The following is a 21,732-nucleotide window of genomic DNA, read 5'->3' on the forward strand; positions in this document are numbered from 1 at the left end:
ACCTAGCGTGGCCGCAGCGGTTCAATAAAAGGAATCCCAGCCCGCAGACAGTTCATTCCCTGCCAGGACCCAGAAGGCTGTGAGAACTGTACATTAAAGTACCCCTTCCTCCACCCTTGCAAACGGAGCTGCAGCGCTCGCACTGAACACAGGTCGTCGCCGTCTTCCCCGAGCAGCCGCAACCGCAGAATTCCTCTGCTCGGGGCGGAGGAGGAGGAGTGGCGGCCGGCAGGGGTTGGGGAGGGGGGCGGCGGGAATTATTTCCTGAGGTGAGAGCCGCAATCTGGCAAGCGTTTCCGGAACGGCGAGTGCATCCAGCCGCAGCTGGGAGCTCGGGCTACTCGTGGGGGGCGCAGGCAAGCGAGGTGAGTGCGGCGCGAGGATCGCGCTGGGGTCCGCCGCGCGCTGGGCTCCCCGGTGGCGCGTGCTCTGGTGGGGCGCGCGCTCTGCGGGCGGTGGAACGCTGGTGGGAGCTGCCCCCGGGATCCGGAGCCAGGAAGCAGCGGCAGCTGTAGCAGAGGAGCGTGAGACCCTTCTCCAGCTCCTCTGGCACGGTCGCCCCACAACTGTGATCCCGCGACACCAGACTTTGTTGTTGGGTTTTTTTTATTTTTTCCTATTTCGTGAGAACAGAGAGATTACAGCTGATTTGCCAGAGATAAGGTGCTTTTTGATTGCAGATCAGCAAGAGAAGGTTGGACTGCGAGAGAGCGGGAGGAGAAGGAGGTATGCTTGCAGGATAACAGCAGGAGGAGGAGGTGATGTGATTTCAGGGGATCAGTGGGAAAAAAGAAATCTGTACCTGCCAAGTGATGGGTATACCGGGCTTGTCTTTGCCCGCCTGGCAGCTCTGGCGGATAAACTCCCTTCTGTCTGCTGCCCTGAGTTGGGGGGAGAGATCTGGATAGTCTGGCATGATTACGAGGGAGGGAGAGGGTGGCCAAGGCGGCTACTGGCAAGAGCCGAGAAACTGAAGATCCAGGACTTTTCTCCTGACCTGCATCTTCCTGAACTGGCTTGATAAACCACACACACAAAAAAAAGCACAAAATGTTAGCTTGGCAGGTAAATGGGTGAAAGTTGATTGGCCAAGGAAAAACATTTGCTAGAAAATGGCCGTAAAAATAAAGACTGGAATCTTAAAGAGTCCAAGTCGTCGTTCTGAAATATTTTCATTTTGCCATGGAATCTGTTTTAAAGCCTGAAGGTGCATCATAGGGGATTATTGTAGTTTATAAAGAAGCCTGGCACGGGTTATCCTTAGAGGAGGAAGGTTGGAGACAGAAGAAGCAGATTCTTACTGAGGAAGGGCATGAGCAGAGGAGGCTTGTGTTCCTGTCACGTATCCACATCCTCTGGAGAAAACTGGCTGCTAAAAGCCGTGAATAGCCCATTCTTAATATACACTGGGAAGTAGTGGGGGCGTTTTCTGAGGAGTAATGCGCGACTGAGATGCTGGAGGGATGGGCTTTGGTGATATGCAACTGGCACTGTGGCACTTTCTATCTCTCCTAGCTGGATCTCTAAGTTTTGGGCTATATATTTCTATTTCCCTTAGGTGAATGCAGCGATTTCATTGGATTCTGATCATGGTTGCACATGCTGTCTGTGACTTAGGTCAGCCAGCATGTGCTATGCATTAATTGTGGAATGAATCAGATACTGCCTTCATCCTAGTTTTTTCATGCGCTAAATGTTTCAGAAAGCTTTTTTTTTTTGTGTAATTGCTCTGAGATGTAGAACACTGTATGTTTATTTTTTTTTTTTTAAAGAAACAACACTGACTAGATAGCTCAAATACTAGTATATACATATATGTCTGTATAATTAGTGAAATGAGAGCCTTATCAATTTACATGAAAATCTGATTGTTCACATTCTCCTCTCCCTTTTTCCTCTTTTGCTCCTTTGGCCCTCACACCTGGCATGCCTGGTTGGCACCAAGATTTCTTGCCTGCCCAAGGGCTGGAGAAACATCTCCTCTGAGGCAGCTCTCTATGGCCGGACAGGGCCACCATAGTGATGGTGGTCGTCACTTCTTCCTCCATTCCCTGAGGTGATGCACTCAGTTTCTGCTGGCACAGATGTACAGGAGCATCAATGTCACAGCAAGGCAGTGCTACAACCTGTGCCCTGTTATTGGGAAGTTTCAGTTTGTGTTGTGCAGTTTCGGGAGGGGGGGGGGGGGGCATGATTCCCATTCACGTCACTTGGCTCTGTTTCCCTTCATACCATGTAGGTCTGCCTCATAGCCCTGGGGACACCCAGAAGGAATGGGAGAGGCTCTGACTTAAAGTGCAGATTGTACACCTGTCTGTTTGGCCATCAGCTGAATTTCTGAAAAGAAACCACTTGTTGGAAGGGAGCATTTTTCTGCCCGATCCACACTTCCGTTTGCTGTGAGAACTTTTCCTGAGCTGGAGCATTCCTGAGGAGTAGCTGTCCTGAAGCAGTCTTAGGATAAGAAGTCAAAGTTGTGAGTCAGGCCCCTGGTGAATAATGGGAAACAGAGGAAGATGACATAGACGGGAGTGTTTTCACTTCCTGAAAAAAAACAACTGTGAGGTCCTTATTCAAAAGCATTTAGTCAAATAACTCAGAAGTTATCCAGCTAAATAAAGATTTGGACACTTATTATATGTGAATAATAATATATGGATTAAGTTAGCCAGATAAGTTTATCCAGCTAACTATCTGAGCCGCACAGCGGCTGAATATGGATCCCACAAAGTCCACACTTTCATTATTCAGCAACTGGTCCTGAAAAAAAACTGAGAACACCATATTTTCATTTTAAATCCACATTAATTTTTTCCCCAATTTAAGAAATTGAGGGATTGGAGGACCTTTTCTCTTAAATACTGATAACTTCTCAGAAATGAAATACTCCTTACCCCTTGCGTTATAACGTGTATCTTAAGAATTTTATTTGAACAATAGTTTAGCTACTATTGCTGCTCTGAAAAAAAGAGATCCATTCTCAGTATGAGTGCTGAAGAAGGTAGTGCCTGTGGCTAAACAGAGAGTGAGAAGTTTTGTAAAGACATGGTGATATAATATACAATGTCCTCTTTTCTGGCTGAAAGAAGACATGGAAACTACAGTAACCAGATTTAAACATAGGCTGGAGGGTGTAGGTGAAAAAAGATCAGGACACTTGCTTGACTGCAGAATTCATATGGAAGCATTTCCTTCTTTGTGATTAATTCTGTCTATTATAACTTGGATAATAATAGATATGTGGTCACTTTGTTCCCTGACACTGTAATTGGTTATGAAGAAGCCATATTGTTTTCTCTGGGTCAGCAGTGTCTTATCTGAGCTGTATTGACAGCCGATCAGAAGAATAAGCTCATTGTTTTGTTTGTTTCCTTTAATAAAATGAGTTTCTACATATGAAATAAACCCAGGTTTTCTTAATCTGGGGAAAAAAACTCCCGGTCAGCTGATATTATAAGTTTTCCTTTTGTGAGCTAAGCAATCTATGAATCTGCAGCAGATTCTTTTTGAGCTTGATCAGGGCTTTCATTTGAAATGATACATGAGGGTTAGGCTGCATCCTCTGCCACGCACGTCTCCTCATGTTTAAGACACGGCATGTCATTAATCAGCTGGAATGTCTCTACACGTCACTTTTAGGGCAATTTTCCATTCTCAAATCACAATTTTGTTTCGTGGCGTGGATTGGTTGTGAAGTACAACTTCTTCATCCCTCTAAGGGGTTAATGTAAGTCTGGCATGGTAATATATTATCTCAGGTCTCATGCCTCTTGATCCAAATGAGGACCCATTGCAGTGTGTCATTAATTCAGAGCGCATAGGAGCCCTGAGAAGTAAAACAGTTATAAATGTGGCTGTAAATAACTGGTTTAAAGTACAAATCTGCCATCCAGGTTCTGTGCAGTGTTTGGTAACACGTACCTTGTATGAATTAATTGTTTTACTCTGTGCAAAGAAGTCTGTTTGCTATGTTAGTCTGCAAACAAGTTGTAGGTGATAATCTTTTTATTGGACTGACTTGATCCATCTGTGACTAGCTTTCCAGAGTTAGCCTCTCTTCAACAGGCCAGTTTTATTCTAAAGCTATTAGTAATGAAGTTTCTTAAAACTGCTATACTACTATTTATCATGTATAAAGTGCTATTAGACCATACATAGAGCTGTACAGATGACATAAGAGACTGTTCCTGTCTGTGGAGCTTACAGTCTAGACCACTGGTTCTCAACCTTTTCTCGGTCGGGACACAACTGACAGATGGTTCTCACATGCGTGACACACTGTTCATTACAATATTACCTTAATTGTTAAGAATGACACAAGGAAAAATAAGAGTACTCTCTCTGAACATAAATTATATAATAGTAAACCTCCCTTACCAGAACAGCATCAACTTCCAGTACTCAAACAGTAACCACCTTACCTAAGAAAAGGCAACACTGAAAATATTACACTGGGCCTTAAAACTCCAATACTTCTGTTAAGAAAATGGAAGAAGCCAGGCTGCTATAGAGCCCTATCCAGAAACTACATGCAGCAGAATACCTCACTTCAGTCACATGTGCAGACCCTTACCTAACAAAATAAAGAGACCATAAAGCATAAACAGAAACATGCAATCAAAAACTAAACTGGAAACCGCAACAAGCCAGAGTCTGTATGCAGTGCAACAAAGGAAAAATGGAAATCACCAGTCCTCATAAAATAAAGCAAAAAATATAAAATCAATAGCAGTAAAGCCATACTAATAAAAAGAACAGATTATGTCAAAACAGCGGATGAATGGAATATCCAATAATTAAAAACTCATATCAAAAATTTCTAGACACCAATAAAATATTTCAGAATAGCAGACACAAAGACCCAATAATTAAAAATAAGGATTAAAAAATGCTCTGCTCTCCATACCTGAAAATGCTCGATTTCCAGGTACCCTGAGATTGCTGTGAAACAGGAGGGGGAAGGGGGTTGTTTGTAAATTTTTCCTTTCTCTCAGTCACATACATGCTCTCTTTCTCACTTACATAGACTATCAATCACACAATTACACAAATGCTCTCTCTTTTATATACATAGGCTCTTAATCATACATACACACGTAATCACATACTTACATACGTGCTGTCACACACACGCAATCTCAAACACATACGCTTGCTCACTCACTTGCTCTCCCCACCGAACTAGTGGCAGCAACAGCCTCCTCCTCTTCCAGCCCTCACAGCTTCGAGAAAGGAGTTCCCATCGGCTGTGGTGACTCACGTAGCTCCTCCTTTTGCTCCGGGATGACGCTGCTCTTCTTCGGGCCGGCGCTGCAGAGACTTTTTGCCTAACAGGATCTCTTCTTCCTGCGCTCGCAACTGCTGCACTCCACTTCCTTTTCCGGGCCGCGGGGGCGGGAAGAAGAAACCATACTGGTGCTACTGACTCCAGCTCTCTTGCCGCGTTCTGCCCGGGTGGAGGAAGAGTTCCATTTCGCTGGACCAGGAGCAGCTGGGCCAGCGGGGGGACCGGGAAGTGTGGCGACACATCTGCGTGTGCTTGGCGACACACCGGTTGAGAACCGCTGATCTAGACAATGCAAACATTCATGACAAATGAGAGTCAATGGGAAGTGTAATACCTTGGCAGCTCCTATATATTGGGAACAGTGTATGAAACTGCATTCAAGTTCTAGCAGCTGTACTGGTTCAGAAGAAAGTGGGATTTTTTTTAGCGGGTTGCAATAAACCTTTTGGACCAATGGGGCCGATGCAATAATTTTCGCAGAAAATTACTCCTAAGCTTAAGCCCTAGCTTCTTTTGGAAGAGCCCCAGGACACCATAGGGACGCCATCAAAGAGAACAGCCTGTCTTGGAAATATCTTCATTTATCTTAGTTTTAGGGTTAAGTAAGTGGCCGATTTTCTCAGATGGACTGTACTGGATTGCATCATGAGGTCACATTCCCTAAGCTGGGGAGTTTGTTGTTCTGCCAGAGTGTTTCATTTTGCTACTTGCTGTTTGACTTCACTACTGTGGAAGTTCGTGGATCCTCCTTCCCCCCCCCCCCCTTTTTTTAAAATTTTTTTTAAAGTTTTATTGGCATTATTGGACTCGCCAGTCTGGAGGGTGGACTGAATCCTTTTTGCAAGATTTGGGTTTGTCTTAGGTGGAAGATGCTGTCTGTGAGTTGTGGTGGGTCTAAAGAGACAGCCACAGCCAGCAAGGGGACATCTGTTCAAGACGCAGAGAGGAAAGGGAGGATCCTCAAGGACACCTCTGAGTCTGGTCCACTACACCATTAGCTCAATCACTATTTTTGAATCCACAAGCCAATGCCAGGAAAGAAACCCCCTTAGCACCCTGGTTTTTTTTTTAATGCACACCTAGCAGTGTCTACACTGATAGTCCTGGAAAAGCAGATTGGATTTGCAGTCATGAACTCAGATAAAACCCCACCTCTGAGGAAATCCTTCCATAAGAAGCACAGTTTACAGTTGGCACCCTTTCTGGCCCATCTGTATTCATTCCGCATGTTACTTTGCATTAAAAATACAAACACTACAAAAAGCTGCAGCTTAGGAAAGAATTTAGACATGTACATCCTCTAGCTCTCATGCTGATGCTATTATCTGGTAATCTGCTGGATTTCTCATTATTTCTTGCAAATGTTTAGTAAAGGAAAAAAGAAGTTGAGGAAATACATGAAGGTTTGCTTCTGACATTTTATTCTTCTCAGAGGTATTTTTTTATTTACCTGTCAGTGGGGTATTTTTTCCTGATAATTAATACACATAACTCCCAGTTTCCTGCAGCAGATCCTTCAAGGTTCTGCAGCAAGAATTAGCAAAGTCTGTCTGCTATTTCAAAGTTCTGTGGGTAAATTTGCATAAAGTTTCACATCTCTCATTATGCAAAAAAGTCATTTTATTACTGAAAACCTTTCACAATTTTTTTAAGATACCATTTAAACTATATTCACATACAAAAGTTACCATGTAGAAAAATCAATTATTTGTAAAGCAAAAACATAAGTTACAGACTTTTAACTTATGAAATGTCAGTTTTGTTTGGGATGGAAATACAGTGCAGCTATCTTTTATATATTTTATTGAGAGAGTCCTTGTCATCTTTCTAAGTATATGAGTTTGTGTATGCTGAAACTGCACTCCACATCCACAGAGTTTGTCAGGATGTTGATTGAAAATGCCATCTCTGCCAGCTGTGGGACATGAGCAACTGCAGTCTTCTAAAATACATCCAAGTCTTTGTCACCTGCTTAATGATTGGCCACCTATGGAGATGCAAGAACTTTTGAAATTCTTAGGGACATCATGCCATCCAGGAATTATATCAAATCTATCTTTTGGTTTGACTTAAGAAGAGATTTTTGAAAGATTAAACACTAACTGCTTGCCCACCCGTGTTCCCTTCAGGGAGGGACTGAATTAGGGAGCAGAGGGGTTTCTCTCTTGTCTATTCCAGCCTCAGCTCTAGCCCTCCTGTTCTCTGCAGACTTCCTGGGAGGGGAGGTGCTAGAGAAGGAGGTAGAGAGATTAGTTGCAGGGTGCTGATGCAGCAAGCCCTTGAATCAGCCCTGCAGGCACTTATCTTCCTTCAAGTGATTATTAGCATGGGGGAGTTTCAAGTTTGTTGATTGTGTGGTAGGTTGTAAATTATGCAGCACCAGGCTAATTGAGTTTTTTCCCACAGAATCAAGGGAGCCAGGGAGCATTGCTAATACAGTATACTTTTTAAATATATGGTTAATCTGTGTCACTTAAAAATCTTTCCCCTACTAGGTCCACTTTATTGCTGTTTAAGCAGAAAGAACAAGCCCATTCTGGTGTTTTGTTGCAAAAGGGCCCAATATATTGAGCAGGCATCGCAAACAATGAATGGAAAAATGCATAATGCTACTTGAGGTGTGCTCAATAGTTCTGGGTTGCCTAACATCACAGAAGCATTTTGGCAATTCATCTATCTTTTCGATAGCAAGTATCCAAGTTGCCATCTGGTCCTTGAATTAAACAGTCTCTTCTCTTTGTTCATTGTAGGATTTGAGGGTCTGTGTTTTATCTCTGTTAAAAGGAAGCCAACACTGAACTTACCTATGACCCATCTTTGGTTATTGGGCCTTTTTTAGGGTTTGTAAACTTAGATCTCTCCTGGTCTTTTGTGATGACCCTTAAGTTGAACGTTCACTCTTACTCCTTCATTAACCTCTCCTTGGGCAAGTAATGTTGTGTGCAAATTATCAAAATAATAATAGACAATGAAGAATCCTTAGTTAGTGGAAAACTCGGATCATCAGTTGTGGTCTCTGCATTTTGGGAAGGAGAGTGGTGTGGGCCACTGCAAATTCATCTTCTCAACTTGGCCATTTCATATCCTTTCCTTCCCCTTGCCTCTTCAGTATCTTTTTTTAATTGTTTATTTCTTAACCAGATAAATTATAGTAAAAACAACAAATCTTGCACTGCATTACATCCAAAGCCAGGATTCACAGCACTAACACATCAAGATCACATTTAGGGACAGAAATACCTTACTCTTAGGAGGCACTCATAATATTATAATGCTTCATAAACTTTTCCCCATACTAAATTATATTGAACATTATCTCCCTTAAGCAAATAGTTGTTGGTTGTCCATAGCACAGAAGGGAGGTTGCTCCTTCACAGAGGGAAGGGCCAGGTGAAGGAGGCTGGGGGTCATCACTAGTCCAGAGCCACATGTCTCTCTCCACTAGCAGGGAACGTCAGGGAGTGCTCTTGCCCCCTCCCCCTGCTTTAAATAGGATTATTAATATTTAGATAAGGGAATGTTTTTGTCTGCCAGTCTGAGACAGGCTCCGGCAGGCATCATCTGATAGTAGAAGCCTGCTGGAACCTGCAGCTGAATCAGTAGTTTAAAAAAAAAAAAAGTCAACTCTTGTTCACCAGTGTATATTTTTAAATTCCATTTGAAGAAAGGCAGAGAGCCAAATTTAACATTCAGTAAAAGAAAAGTGCACCATCAAGTCTTGCACAAGTTTAAAACAGTGCATCTGCCTTTATTTCCTGAAACTTCACAAAGGGGGGGGGGGGAGGAATTGTGCAAATAAAATCTTTGTGCAAAACACACCTTTGGCCTCTGCTTAAATTTATTCACTTTCAGGCAAAAGTCTCACAGTGCTTCTGACACCAGTTATTGTTTACTTTAATGACTTTTTTTTTAGGGGTGGGTTTTTTTTTTCTTTCAGAAGTTGCAGGAAATTCAATTCTTGGGCAAAAGAATCAATGTTTAAAAAATTGTACAATCAAACTGATTTCCATAGAACACAGAAAGGGAGAAACATGATGGCAGAAGAGGACCATTCAGCCTGTCTAATCTGCCCATAGTCCCGGTTTATTGCACATTTATCTTGCCTTGCTTTCGCCTAAAACATCATCTTGGTAGCAGGATGTGCCTTGATAATTACCCTTGCCTTCCATGCGAGGTGTCTTAACTGCAGTGCCACTCAGTTATCTGGCAGTAAAGCTTGCTACCGCGGGGGACTATTACATTTATATTTTAATGGTTCTCTGGGAAACTCCTTGCCAATGAGCGTCACATGTTCATTGTAAGCGCCACCAAATTGCACAGCTCTGAAACTGCTCTTATAAGTGTTGTGGTATTTCCATAGTTAGGGTGGGTAAGAAATGTCAACTATGTCCTAATGTAGATGAACTTTTAAATATTTTTTTTAATCCACTAATTTCTTCTCTGTGATAAGATCAAAAGCAGTGTGATGAAAGTGTGGAATTAGCTAAGACATCCATCATGCATGCACAAACTGCATTTTAGTTTACTGCAGGAAGGCTTCTGATTATATATTTTTCTAATTCTTTGCTCTGTAAAATGGAAAATTTAGTCCAGGAAAGTGTATTTGCATGGGATTCTAAATACAGCAATTTTGGTAATTATCCTTCGTGATGGATTTGGCTCTGTGCTTAATAATTACCACATATGTTGGATTATTTTCATTCTGTTTGTGCTGATATCGGAGTCTCAGACTTGGATTTAGGAGGAAGATTTAGATAGTAACCAGCCCGAAGAAGATCTTGCTGGTTTGTTGCCATGTCATGCCTTTTCTTTGTTTTTTTGTAGTTTAGATGTGTGCAGTTCTTTCTCTGGGATCATGGAATAGGCTCTGCAGCCAGTCACAGTAAACCTAGGGCCTTCATCCATTTACCTCAGCTCTTTCTTACCCCGGCAAGGAGACCACCACCAGCTTTTGGCACAATGAGCCAGGGAAAGAACTCTGAATTATAATATCAGATTCCCAGTGTGATTTGGGAAGAGGAGCATATCGTTATTGGTTTACATTAATATTGTGCTGGGAAGAAGCAAGCATAGGAACTAGGAAAAGGTCATGGATGAGGAAAAACCCAAAGCACACGGGAAGTAAGCATTTGTTGGGCAAATGAGCCTTTTGACAGATCAGTTGATTAATTTCAATAACATTTAATGTAGAGGGAGTAACCTCAATAACAGGGGTTATTAATGTTTCTGTTTACACATACAAAAAGTTCAGCTTAGACATTTCAAATGCATCTGAGATATGCCCATTATGGGAATTTAACATGTGCAGAGTTCTTGAAAAGAAAATGTTCTACAATTCAAAAGATTAAACTTTATTCAACCGAACCAGTTACATACTTTATTTTGTTTTGTAACTTATAGACTGGGCAGAAAGGGTCTTCTGTAGATTTATTAAGCAGTGGCATTGGAAACTCAAGTACTTTGTTTACCTATAGGTTACATACACTGCAGGCAACCGGTGAACAAGTTGCTAATCTAGTCAGAACTACGGTTCTATCCTAAACCAGAACGGTATATCAAAGAATTATGACCAAACACAGAATGGCGGCATGGCACGCACCAAATGCGACAAGTCCCTGTTTCTTGTTATCATTATACATCTTTTTTTTTTTTTTCCCTTTGGTGTTTCTAATTTTTAGCCTGATGGCTAGAAAGAGAAAGGGTGGGACAAGAGCTTACCTGGTGGCTCCTGCTCTACTACAGATGACTCATGGTCCCTTGTTGCAATTTCAACTCCGACTGGGGACCAGCCACTGAGGAGATTGGAGGGGGAAGATGTGCCCCCATTTCTCCTAGGCTCGGAAGTTTTGTTGATCCCGTTCTTGAGAACTCCTCTGACAGATCCAGTTATGGAACAACCTTCCATGATGATCTTGAGCTGGTGCAGGGAGCATGCTTGGAGAGCAGTAAGCCATAACCTGAGAGAGTGACCTTGCTGGGGCTGTAGGAAGTGGCAGTTCGAATGGATCTGGAGGTGGTGTTGGACCCCAGGATTTGAAGTCCCAACATCATCTTTGGATGCCAGAGATGAACAGAGGGCATTTAGCTTGGTGAGACCTTATACTTTTACCCTAGAAATGATTTGGGAAGCCATCGAAGGCTTAGATAAGATGTTTATTGCACAAGTGTCTTTGATCGTGCAAAACAGTATTGTCGTGGAGAACAAAATTTGAGCTTTGGAAAATTTTTAAAAGCGAAGCTGAAGAGCATTTGTCAAAGCATGAAAATAGAATGATTCAAGCAGAGGCGAAGCAAGAAGCTACTATTAAAGATAATATCTATTTGAAATCTAAGCATGAAAATATTGAGAACACTGTGAGGAGACACAATATTCACTGTATTAACTTTCACAAATTACTTATGGTCTCCCCTGCTGAAAATGTTTAAGAGATATTTAATGGAAGTACTTAAGGTTCTGGAAAAAGCTATACCTCCAGTTCTGGAAAAAGCTATACCTCCGGTTCTGGAAAAAGCTATACCGCCGGTTGTGGTTTATTATCTCCTTTTATATAGGAAAATAAATCCTGCGCCATTTCATGAAGAAGCTGTGTTGATATCTCATAGTAATTTGGAAAGAACCAAGGCTTTGCAATTATTGGCTACCGTTTTGGCCAAGCCCTCTATTCTTATTGTTCCCCTAGCTTTTCACTTGGACTGCAGTTGGCCTCTTAGACTTTTTTTCAGGCATTGTAGTGAAGTTTTTTTTCAGTGTAAAGTCAAGGTATTTCCCGATTATGGTCAAATCAAACAGAAGACGCGCAGGCAGTTTATACTGGTGAGGCCTGGGGTGTTGCAATAGGGGGCTCAATTTAAAAAAATGTCCTTGTAAATGCTATGTTAAATATAAGGATGTTTTCTATATATAGATATTTTTTGAGCCAGCCCAACTTGCATTTTTCTTGAATGATAAAACTGTTCAGCAAGGTCGATTTGTATCCTTGGAATCCATCCCTGTGGTAGCTTCTTGAACTGTCAAAATGTCCTCTTCTAGTGTACAGTGTTGCTTTGTCAGCACTTCCTTTATTTCTTATTATTTTTTCATATGGCTTGTAGTATTTTTATCCCCACTTTTGGAGGTCTGAATTTATTAGTTACATAAGATGTATAGACTAGGTTAGGTTTTATTTTCCTTTTTTTGGAGCTATTGATATGATGTAAGTATTAATATAATCTCGAATTTATTTTGAAGTGTATATTTGAAAAATATAAATAAAGAATTAAAAAAAAAAATAAAAAGAAATATGACCATACTAAGAACCTGAAGGGTACTTGTATTCATAGATTTACATGATATGGTCACATTCACCCAAAGCTGTAACCGACACACTTGGAAAGTCTTCACTCCTAAGTCAGAAATCCCTCTGCGATCGTGTGGTCATACAGAGCCAACTGAAGGGCTCTTTAGACAATTACTGCTCTCTGCATTAATGGTGGGGGTGGAAGGGAAGTGGAACCAAAAGGTTATTAAGAGCCAAGAGTAACAGATAAGTATGAGAGAAAAAAAAAAAAAGTGCGACACTTGCTGAGCAGACTGGATGGGCCGTTTGGTCTTCTTCTGTTGTCATTTCTATGTTTCTATGAAAGTATAACTGATGGAGAATTGGTTATAATGAGTATCATGCTGCATTTATACGTGCCTTCTCTCAAATCTTTTCTCCCAGCGACTAACGTTCTCTTATAAATACTCTTCTTTAAACTCCTCCCTGTACCTACAAGGCCTGGAGGTCTTTTTATTAATTTCAACAGAAAAAAAAAATATTTACCTCCGTTGCAGAATAGATCGCATGAACAGTTTCTATATATCAAGAAGAGTGTTTTCCGACCTTTTTCAAGCTCACGGCACACCTTCAATAACGAAAATGTGGGGGCCTACCAGCCTCCACGGGGCAGGCAATGCAGACATGGAGAGGACTCGCATGGTCAAAAGAAGAGCCGGGGAAGCCCTGGAAGCCCCACCACTATCTTTTCTGATTTTAAATTAAGGGAGGAAATGGGGTGGAGGCACCCATGTACTCCATTACAATGGCCAATTCCCTCATATACAAGCAAAGCAGAAGGGAGAGGTCTGTGTAATGGGGTCAGCCGGCTTGGCTTCCACAGGTGGCTACCAGAGCTCCTCCACATCTAGTGCTCAGTGCATACTTTCCCTGCCTTAGTCAGCCTGGGGATACGACAGAGGCCGGAAGGGCGCAGCACAAAGTAGGCTCGGCTGTCTATGCCCTGCATGCTGCCCATTAATTACCACACTGGCACAGTTCCTCAGAAAGGAAGCCCTACGTATTTTAAGAGTATCCACTGGTGACTCTTGTTACTGTGAGGTGCTGAGAACAGAGCCTAAGAGCTGGTCTGGAGCTGAACATCAGGAAATAGAGACTTTTCTGTGGCACACCTGGTCAAGGTCTGAAGGCACACCAGTATAGCTGTGCCGCTGAATATCCGCATACAAGCCACTACTTAGCCGGATAAGTTAAATCTGCTCATTGGCAGGTACAGCTTACCCGCATAATTTATCCAGCTAAGGCTAAATATCGCTACTTAGCTGGATAAGTTATCTGGTTAAGTAGTACTGCCCTATTCCACCAACTGCCTGTTCACTATCTAGCGAGCTAAGAGAGCTGGTTAAGTGATTTATTTGGTTATCTAGCGGCTGCTGAGATTCAGCGGCCCACTAGATAGCCAGATAAGTCCTACTAATCCAGGCTATTTATTGCTGAATGCGCTTTCAATTCCTGTCCCTTTAATGTCTAACAGACATTGTTTGAAAGCACAGCATCAAACTAAAAAGCATAAGAATGATATTACTTTCCCATTGTTTTAGGTCATGTGGGTGTTTTGATAAGTTTCTGGTTCCTTGTTGAAGGAGCTATAAATCGGGGAAAGGGGGGTTTACAGTAGGAAGGCGCTGATCTCAGCTTCCAACAGCCCCAGACTTCCATAATGTTTTGCAGGTGATGAGGTCACACGGCTCAGGGTTGATACGAAGCAGAGAGAAGAGCCTGGGGAGACACTGATTGATTGTTCTGCTACAGTAGTTGATATTGCAAAGGATAAAACCGTGGGAATGGAGGAAGGCAGCTACCTCCTGAGGATGGAAGCAGTCTGCAAAGTTGAGAGAGCCTCTCTCTGTGTTGGCAACCTAACTTCTTCTCACTGTGGGATGTTCCAGACATTTTAAGTCTGCTCTCCGTGCAGGCTGCTGGTTTTTTGTTTTTTTTTTTGCCCGGCAGAACATATCTTGGATGGGTGATGGGGAAAACCAGGGCTGGATCAGCATAATCTCATGATGCTGTGGTATTTGATTTGGAAACACTACCGACCTGTAAACCTCTTATGATCTCATTAAAGTGAGTCATTTACCAACATTGGTGGGGGGGGGGGGGGGGGGGGGGGGGGGGGGGGGCGGGAGGGGAGCTGGGCCAGCAGGTGTAGTGCCTGAAATGGAGCCAAGCATAGATTTGGGAGATAGGGGGGAAACTCCAGGAAACAAACTGAGATCAATGAAATAAAAAAGTTGATCTGAATTACTGAGCAGCATAGCACTTCTTACAAATAAATGAAAGCTATGCAACAATATTTAAAAGACAAAGATGTCTGTCAATCTTTTTTCCATATCTTCTCGGCAGAAGGATAGTAATAGAGGACATTACCCTGCTAAAGGCCCATTTTACTAAGGTACGCACATGCTCCTGATTTTAACATGGAGTTTTACACAAATTTAGCGCTCCTGGATACAACCTTGTTGTAATGACAGCATTGGCTGCTACTCCCTATTGCAGACTGGTGTGTAGGCTTACCCTGTAATTTCTTAACACTCAAAACGTAACTCATGGTCAGCGGTGGAGTAGAGTTCCTGTGGCCAATGTTATCCTATAGGGTGGACCCCCTGGAGTTCATGGTGCCAGGGTCCTGTACTCAGGAATTTATATGCAGAAATCAGGCTTTGTGCACTGAAATTATGCGCTGTACACAAATCGAGCTGTCCGCTCATAAATCATGTCTTATGCGCAGAAAACAGGGTTTGTGAACTGAGCAAGTTGTTTGGCAGAAAACATGGTTTTATGCACACAGATATTGTTTTTATGTGCACCAAGCCTGCACTTTATCGGGATAACGTACTTTTTAACGTGCAGGGAAATAGCATACCATTAGCTTACTACATCCGGAGTTAGGGTTGATTTTTTTTTTTTTTTTTACTCATGCCTTATTACGTCAACCCTTAAATATTTTTTGTGTCTCAGCTCACACTTTGTTCTTTGCTGCTTTTTCTTTTCAGCTGTCTCTTGGCTGTCATGGCTTCAAACCGGCAGCAGGGGGTTGGGATTTCCTGGATTAGAATTTGTGCAGGGGCTGGTCACATCCTTCACGCCAGTGCAGGATGGGTTGGGGAGGAGCAGCTTCCTGGACTAATGCAGTCAAAGAAACTCAGACTTTTATGGGTACTCATTGCCATTGTTCTTTTAGGTAGATTATATTTTAATGAAAGATTTCCATCTCCTTCAGGCTTTAGGAATGGCCTTTTTAATTGAAGTTATTAGGTTGAATGTTCATTAGACAAAGAACACAGAGGAAGGAAGGGCTGCTTCGGTATTTTTGTGCTATTGTGCAGCTCATATAGAAAAGCAGATGTTGCTAAGTTGTACAAATTTTATTTAGATTTTTATATTCTGCTTTTTGGCACTTCAAAGTGTACATCAAACATGGATTGCATTCGGGAACTGGAGGCATTTCCCTATCCCCACAGTGTTTACAATCTAATTTTGTACCTGAGGCAACAGAAGGGAAAATGTCTTGCCCAAGGTCACAAGGAGCGAGGGTGGGATTTGAACCCTGGTTTCCCTGCTCTAACCACTAGGCTTCTCCTCCAAGTAAAGGAAAGCATGCAGAGACTCGACTCGGGGAATGCTTTCCAGCTTGGATTTGTAGAAGGGGTGTATGTGGATGGGGGAGGTCTGTGTGTGGGAAGTGATTGAGGATAATGGCGGGTGTGGGTTTATGAAGGGGTATAGGTGAGGATAAATGGGTGGTGGTGAGTGTTTGGAGATGTAGGGGTGTGTATAAGGGGGGTATAGGGCAGAGTAGTGTGGGTGTGCAGGGGTGTGTCTAGGGGGTATGGGTGTGTGTGTGTGTGTGGGGGGGGGTGTTTTGGGTGGATAGGTGTGGTTGGGGCAATTGTGTGGGTGGAGTAGTGAATTGCGAAGCATCCTTTGTTTTTCTTTTCTCTGTCACTGTGGAGTGTGCATGTGTGCTTTAGAATCGGCCCTTTTATGCCATCCCATTGTTACCAGCATTAGTATCTAGCATGGCTGTGTCCTTGTATCTTATATCGTGTTTTTGTATCAGGTACTTATACTTTTGTATCATGCCTTTTTTTCCCCCCCTTTTCCCACATATATTATATTATATTTCAGATACTCTGCCTCATGGATATAAACCACTCTTTAATCCTGTACCTCGCTCTGAGTCCTCTGGTAGGAGAGAGAGTACTAATCCATGTAATAAATACATCTTTTGCCAGTTGTTTCGGTTATTTTCCCTGTCTCTGTGTGTCTCTCTCTCTTCCTGTGTTGCTCTGTGTAGTTGCTGGGGGTGAGGGAGCTGGGGAGAGGGGAACATTTGGCATGGAGCGCTGGTCAGCATTCTTACGGTTTCCCATGGAAAGCAATTGGGATTTTTTTTTTCACAAGGAAAGCAATGGGGTAATTCTTTGGAGGGTTGCTTCTGTGAAAATTCATGTGTTTTTTTCTGGTTTCTAACTCATCCCAGATATTCAGATTTTCTTCCTGCATTCCAAACATAGTGAATTTCCATCCCTTTTTTTGCTCACAGATAGATGGATAGCAAACCCTTCTATATAATTCTTTCCCACATACTCTTATGTTGGAAATCATAAAAACTGAATTTGTACAGGAAGACTTCTTGCTAGAGAAATGTCTTTCCTTTTGGCTGTGTGAATTTTATTTTATTTTTTTTCTATTTTGTGTTCTATTTAGAAATATCAGAGCAAAACGGCAATGGCGGACGGAGACATGGTACAGGGAAAATCACGACTGGGATACAGTTTTACTGGGCTCCAGTCTATTCAGGAAGGACAGGGTAGGACGGCAGGGCAGAGGCGTGGCATTATATATAAAAAAATATTATTAAAGCAACAGCACTGCTGTGCTTACACGGTAAGGAGGAGGCACTGTGGGTAAATCTGGAAAGAGGGAATGGAATATCTATTTATACTGATGTAATATACAGGCTTCCATCACAGACTGAGGAGACGGATAGAGATTTAATGGAGGATATTCCCAAAATTGCTGTGAAAGAGGAGGTGCTGTTGCTAGGGGATTTCAGTCTGCCGGATGTTGATTGGGACACCCCGGCCTGTGTCTTGGCTCCGGTGCCTTCTAGAAGCAGCGAGATCCAGGCCTCTCTGCAAGGAGAACGGTTCTGTCAACTGGTAACTGAGCCCACACGGGAGGGGGCCATACTGTACTTGGTGCTTACCGATGGGGACAGGTTGTCGGATGAAGTGGATGATAATAGATGGAGGTGGTACTAACTGTGACCTGTGGCGAGCTTGAAGAAAACATATGAGGGGATGGTCTGTTCACCCAGAAGCCAGGGTACATACCTGGGAACTTTTGATTTGGTGGTCACCCTGAGATTGCTGACAGTTATTGGGGGGGGGGGGGGGGGGGGGGGAGTGGAGGATGGGGAGGCAGGTGTGAAGAGGGAGAAATAAAGCGTATCATAGAAATGTGATGGCCTGCCGAGTCTGCCTGTCCACGCCAACTGTTCAGCTTACAGTCTCTCTACCACTCCCTCCCGATCCTCTGTGCTTATCCCATGCTTTCTTGAATTCAGATACCCCCCGTCTCTCCCCTCGCCTCGTTGCATCTACCACCCTCTCTGTTAGGAAATATCTTCTTAGATCACTCCTGACTCTCTATCCCTTTTCACTCTCTCATCCCATTCAACTTTTGTTCCATTCCCTCTCTGCTAATCCACACCACCTCTCTCTCCCCGCTAATACCATCTCTCTCTCTCTCTCTCCCCCCCCCCCTCTTGGGATGGCCCTAGCACTCGTTCCCTTCCTCCTCCTCTAACCCCAGCATTCACTTTGCTTCCACCCCCCCCATAAGGCACAACTCGCAGACTTGTGCGAGCTCCCTCTGCCCTCAGCGGCCCGCAGTGCGTGCGCTCCAGAGTTACCCCCTCCCCTACCTGAAGGCTTACCGAGGGAGAGTAGCCGGAGCAATAAACTCCGAGGCCAGGAGCTTTTTAGCGTTTCCCCCCGAGACCCTGCAACTGATATAAATTTCCTGAGTCTTAGGGGGGAAGTCTGGAGAGTTCTCAGGTATGCCAATGTAATTAGCTGAGCGTTAAAACTGTGTGCTGAAATTAAGCGCACCGTTTCTTAATGCACAAGCTAATTTATTTTTTATAACTCCCTCTGCAGTAAAGTAATGGTATGTTAATGGGTCGGGATTTAAAAAAAAAAAAAAAAAAAGCACACAAACCAGAAAAGTTGTGCAGGAAAATATGATTTATGCACAGAAAACATGGTTTATGTGCACATATGTTTTTTCTGTACATGTTGTACTCTTAACTTCAATGCTGGGACCTCTACTCGGGATTTGTGTGCAGAAAATATACTTTGTATACACACAAAACATGTTTTCTGTGCAGAAAATACTATTTATTTGTACAAAAAAATGTTTTCCGCACAGAATGCAATTTTCTTTTTGTGCACAGAGCATGCTTTTCTGCCCATAAAATCCTGACTACAGGTCCCAACACAGGACCTCCCAGCTTCTGCCCATAGACTAACATCAGCCCTAGAAACTTTACTCCACCTCGGATTAGGAGTTACGCTTCCAATGTTAAGAAAATGCAGGGTGAGCCCCGTGCATATCTCTGCATTTGGAGGGAGAGAGGGGGCACTAGGCAATGCCATCATTAGCAGGGGATATCCAGAAGAGGGCGCTAAGGAATATGCACAGTTCTTGGCACACATTTTTGGTGTGCAAAACTCTTTGCTGCATCTGCAGTACAGTTTGCGTGAAAAAAATGTGCGGCCACCCGCAGGTTAAAGCGTGAGCACAGCTTATTCCATCGGTCTCCCACAGAGCCGAGAGATTTCCTAACCAGTGAAGAGGATCACCAGAGACAAAGCCTCAAGAGCCCGGTCCACTATACCATTTTCTTGACCATTTTTCTTTTTTTGATCCCACAGAGCAGTGCAAGGAAGGATCACAGCCTCTCTGCACATGGTTTTTATTTTGTGTGCCCCCTACAGAGATTACATATGGTGTTTTTTTGGACTCTTTTGAGTATGCAGACCCCTTTTTCAATTGCCATAAGTTTTGAGGACCGCAGTCTTTTCCCGCTAATGTCTCCCCCACTCCAAATCCCTCCCAAGCAGTCTCACTCCAGCTTTTCCCTATTAGTCTCTTTGTCCCCTCAGTTCCTCTCACAAGTCTCTCTCCTCCATTGCCCCAGCCCCCATTCCTTGTACACCAGTGTCTTTCTCTCTCTACCTCAGCCCCTTCACATCGGTCACTGTCCTTCCAGTCTCTTTTTGTCCCCCATCCCTCCTTACCATTCCCTCTTCCTCAGCCCCTCCCCACCAGTCTTTCCCAGCCTCTTTCCATCAGTCTTGTTTCCCCTCAGTCCTTCATTAATCAGTCTTTTCCTTTCCCCTCTAGCCTCTTACTATTCCCTGCAATCCATCCCCACCAGTCCCTCTCTCAACCCTTCCATCAGTCTTTCTTTTCCATCCAGCTCTTCCTTACCATCCTTTTCCCTCACCTGCCTCTCTCCACCAGTGTCTCTCTCTCTCTTACTCTCCTTCCCCCTCTCTGGCTCCCCCCACACCTTGAGCTAAGCTCCACCGGTTTCTCTCTGTCCATTTCAGCCCCTCCCTACCAGTCTCTCCCCTCAAGCTCATTCCTGACTCTTTCCGACCCCTTTCACTTTCCCTATCTATTTGTCCCCACCTGACTGCTACACCAGCTGCTGATCTTTCATAGGGTTGCCAACCAACTCCAGATTTTCTGGACAAACTGTTCCAGTTCTGATTTTACCCCACTGCCTGCATGGACTTATAGATATGATGTCCCTATTGACTCCCCAAGAAAAGCAAGACTTAAAGTCCATGCAAGCAGCAGGGTAAAACTAGGATTGGAGCCAACTGGGCAAGCCTAATCTTCTGGTTTGTGCAGGCCACTGCTGCTCTGCCGATTTCTGAGACCTGAGATGTCATTCCCCCACTGATATCCAGTTCCTCATTTGTCATTATCTTGCTGCTCTACAGGCTGACATTTCACCACTGAATTTCTTGGCTCAGAGCTACTACTTCCCCACTGATATTTTAGCCTCGCTGGGCCTGCTGTTCTCCCACTGATTTTTGGGCTCCAAGCTGCCCCTGCCCTGCTGATCTCCCAGTCATTTTGACCTGATTACTGGATCCCACATTCCGTCTGCTGCTCTGTTGATCTCCTGGTCTGTGCAGGTCCTGGGTTCTGGTTGACTCCCTGATCTCCCAGCCTGTGCAGTTGCTGTTGATTATCCAGGAGACCTGCTTCAAAAGACGCCTTTATCACAGACCCCCTCTCTGATAGTCTTGTGGATAGGTAAGGGGGTCTGCTGACCAAAGGGTGAGAATCGTTGTACTATTTTATAAACCTAGAGAGTATGTGTGTACTTGCAATATGCCACATACATTTAACCGGGGGGGGGGGGGGGGGGGGGGGGAGTTTAGGGGCATTCCAGGGCAGGGTTCAGAAATAGATGTGCAAATTGCTATTTTGTAAGAGAGAGATGCTCACACACATTACCAAACTTGACTGAACATTTCTGTGCCTGCTAATGGACTCGAACAGCTGAAATTGGATATGTCTATTGTCTGCAGCTTTTGGGTGTGAGGTCTGAATAAACTGGTAGGGTTTCAGCTTGAAGTACTGGAGGGCCTAGATGAACTGGCGAAAGGCTGGATAAACTGGTGAGTACGAGTATGCACGCAAGTGAGTATTTTCAGAACAGAGGGACGGTAACTTTGAAACAGTCAGCGGACGCACGTGTACGAGCGTTTGCTGGCTTACGTCCATTTTAGAACAGACACATGTATATGCACACATGGTATAAAATAGGATGAACGTGTGTACACGTACGAGCAATTTTGAGTGGATGCACATGTGCGCACAAATACTGTTTCTACCATGTAAGTGGGGTGATTTTAGTAGATCTGTGCTCTGACGCAATTACCAGTTTTCTCAGTTCATTCCCAGTTTGCCCAGGCAGGGGATAGAACTTCCAGACCCCCCAGGTTTAATAGCCTCTCTTCCCCCCGACCCTTAAATTCGTGCTGACATGCCTAGATTTTTTAATTCTATGAGCTACATGCCATCCAGAGCAGA

General features: G+C 43.6%; 1 protein-coding gene across 7 annotated transcripts in view; it reads left to right on the forward strand.

Annotated features, from left to right (window-relative positions):
* Nucleotides 1–229: 229 nt before the first annotated feature.
* Nucleotides 230–21,732, forward strand: part of APBB2 (amyloid beta precursor protein binding family B member 2) — a 681,814-nt gene continuing 660,311 nt past the window's right edge. For 5 of the 7 annotated variants that reach the window (XM_029588914.1, XM_029588877.1, XM_029588923.1 and 2 more), the window contains exon 1: nt 230–365. The gene's annotated coding sequence lies outside the window, so the exon portion shown is untranslated. Of the gene's footprint in view, nt 366–424; nt 727–21,732 lie in introns of those variants that run through there. The other 2 variants (XM_029588936.1, XM_029588887.1) reach the window with 2 other exon arrangements.

This window comes from Rhinatrema bivittatum, chromosome 1 (assembly GCF_901001135.1).
Source record: "Rhinatrema bivittatum chromosome 1, aRhiBiv1.1, whole genome shotgun sequence".
NCBI classification, from domain to species: Eukaryota; Metazoa; Chordata; class Amphibia; order Gymnophiona; family Rhinatrematidae; genus Rhinatrema; species Rhinatrema bivittatum.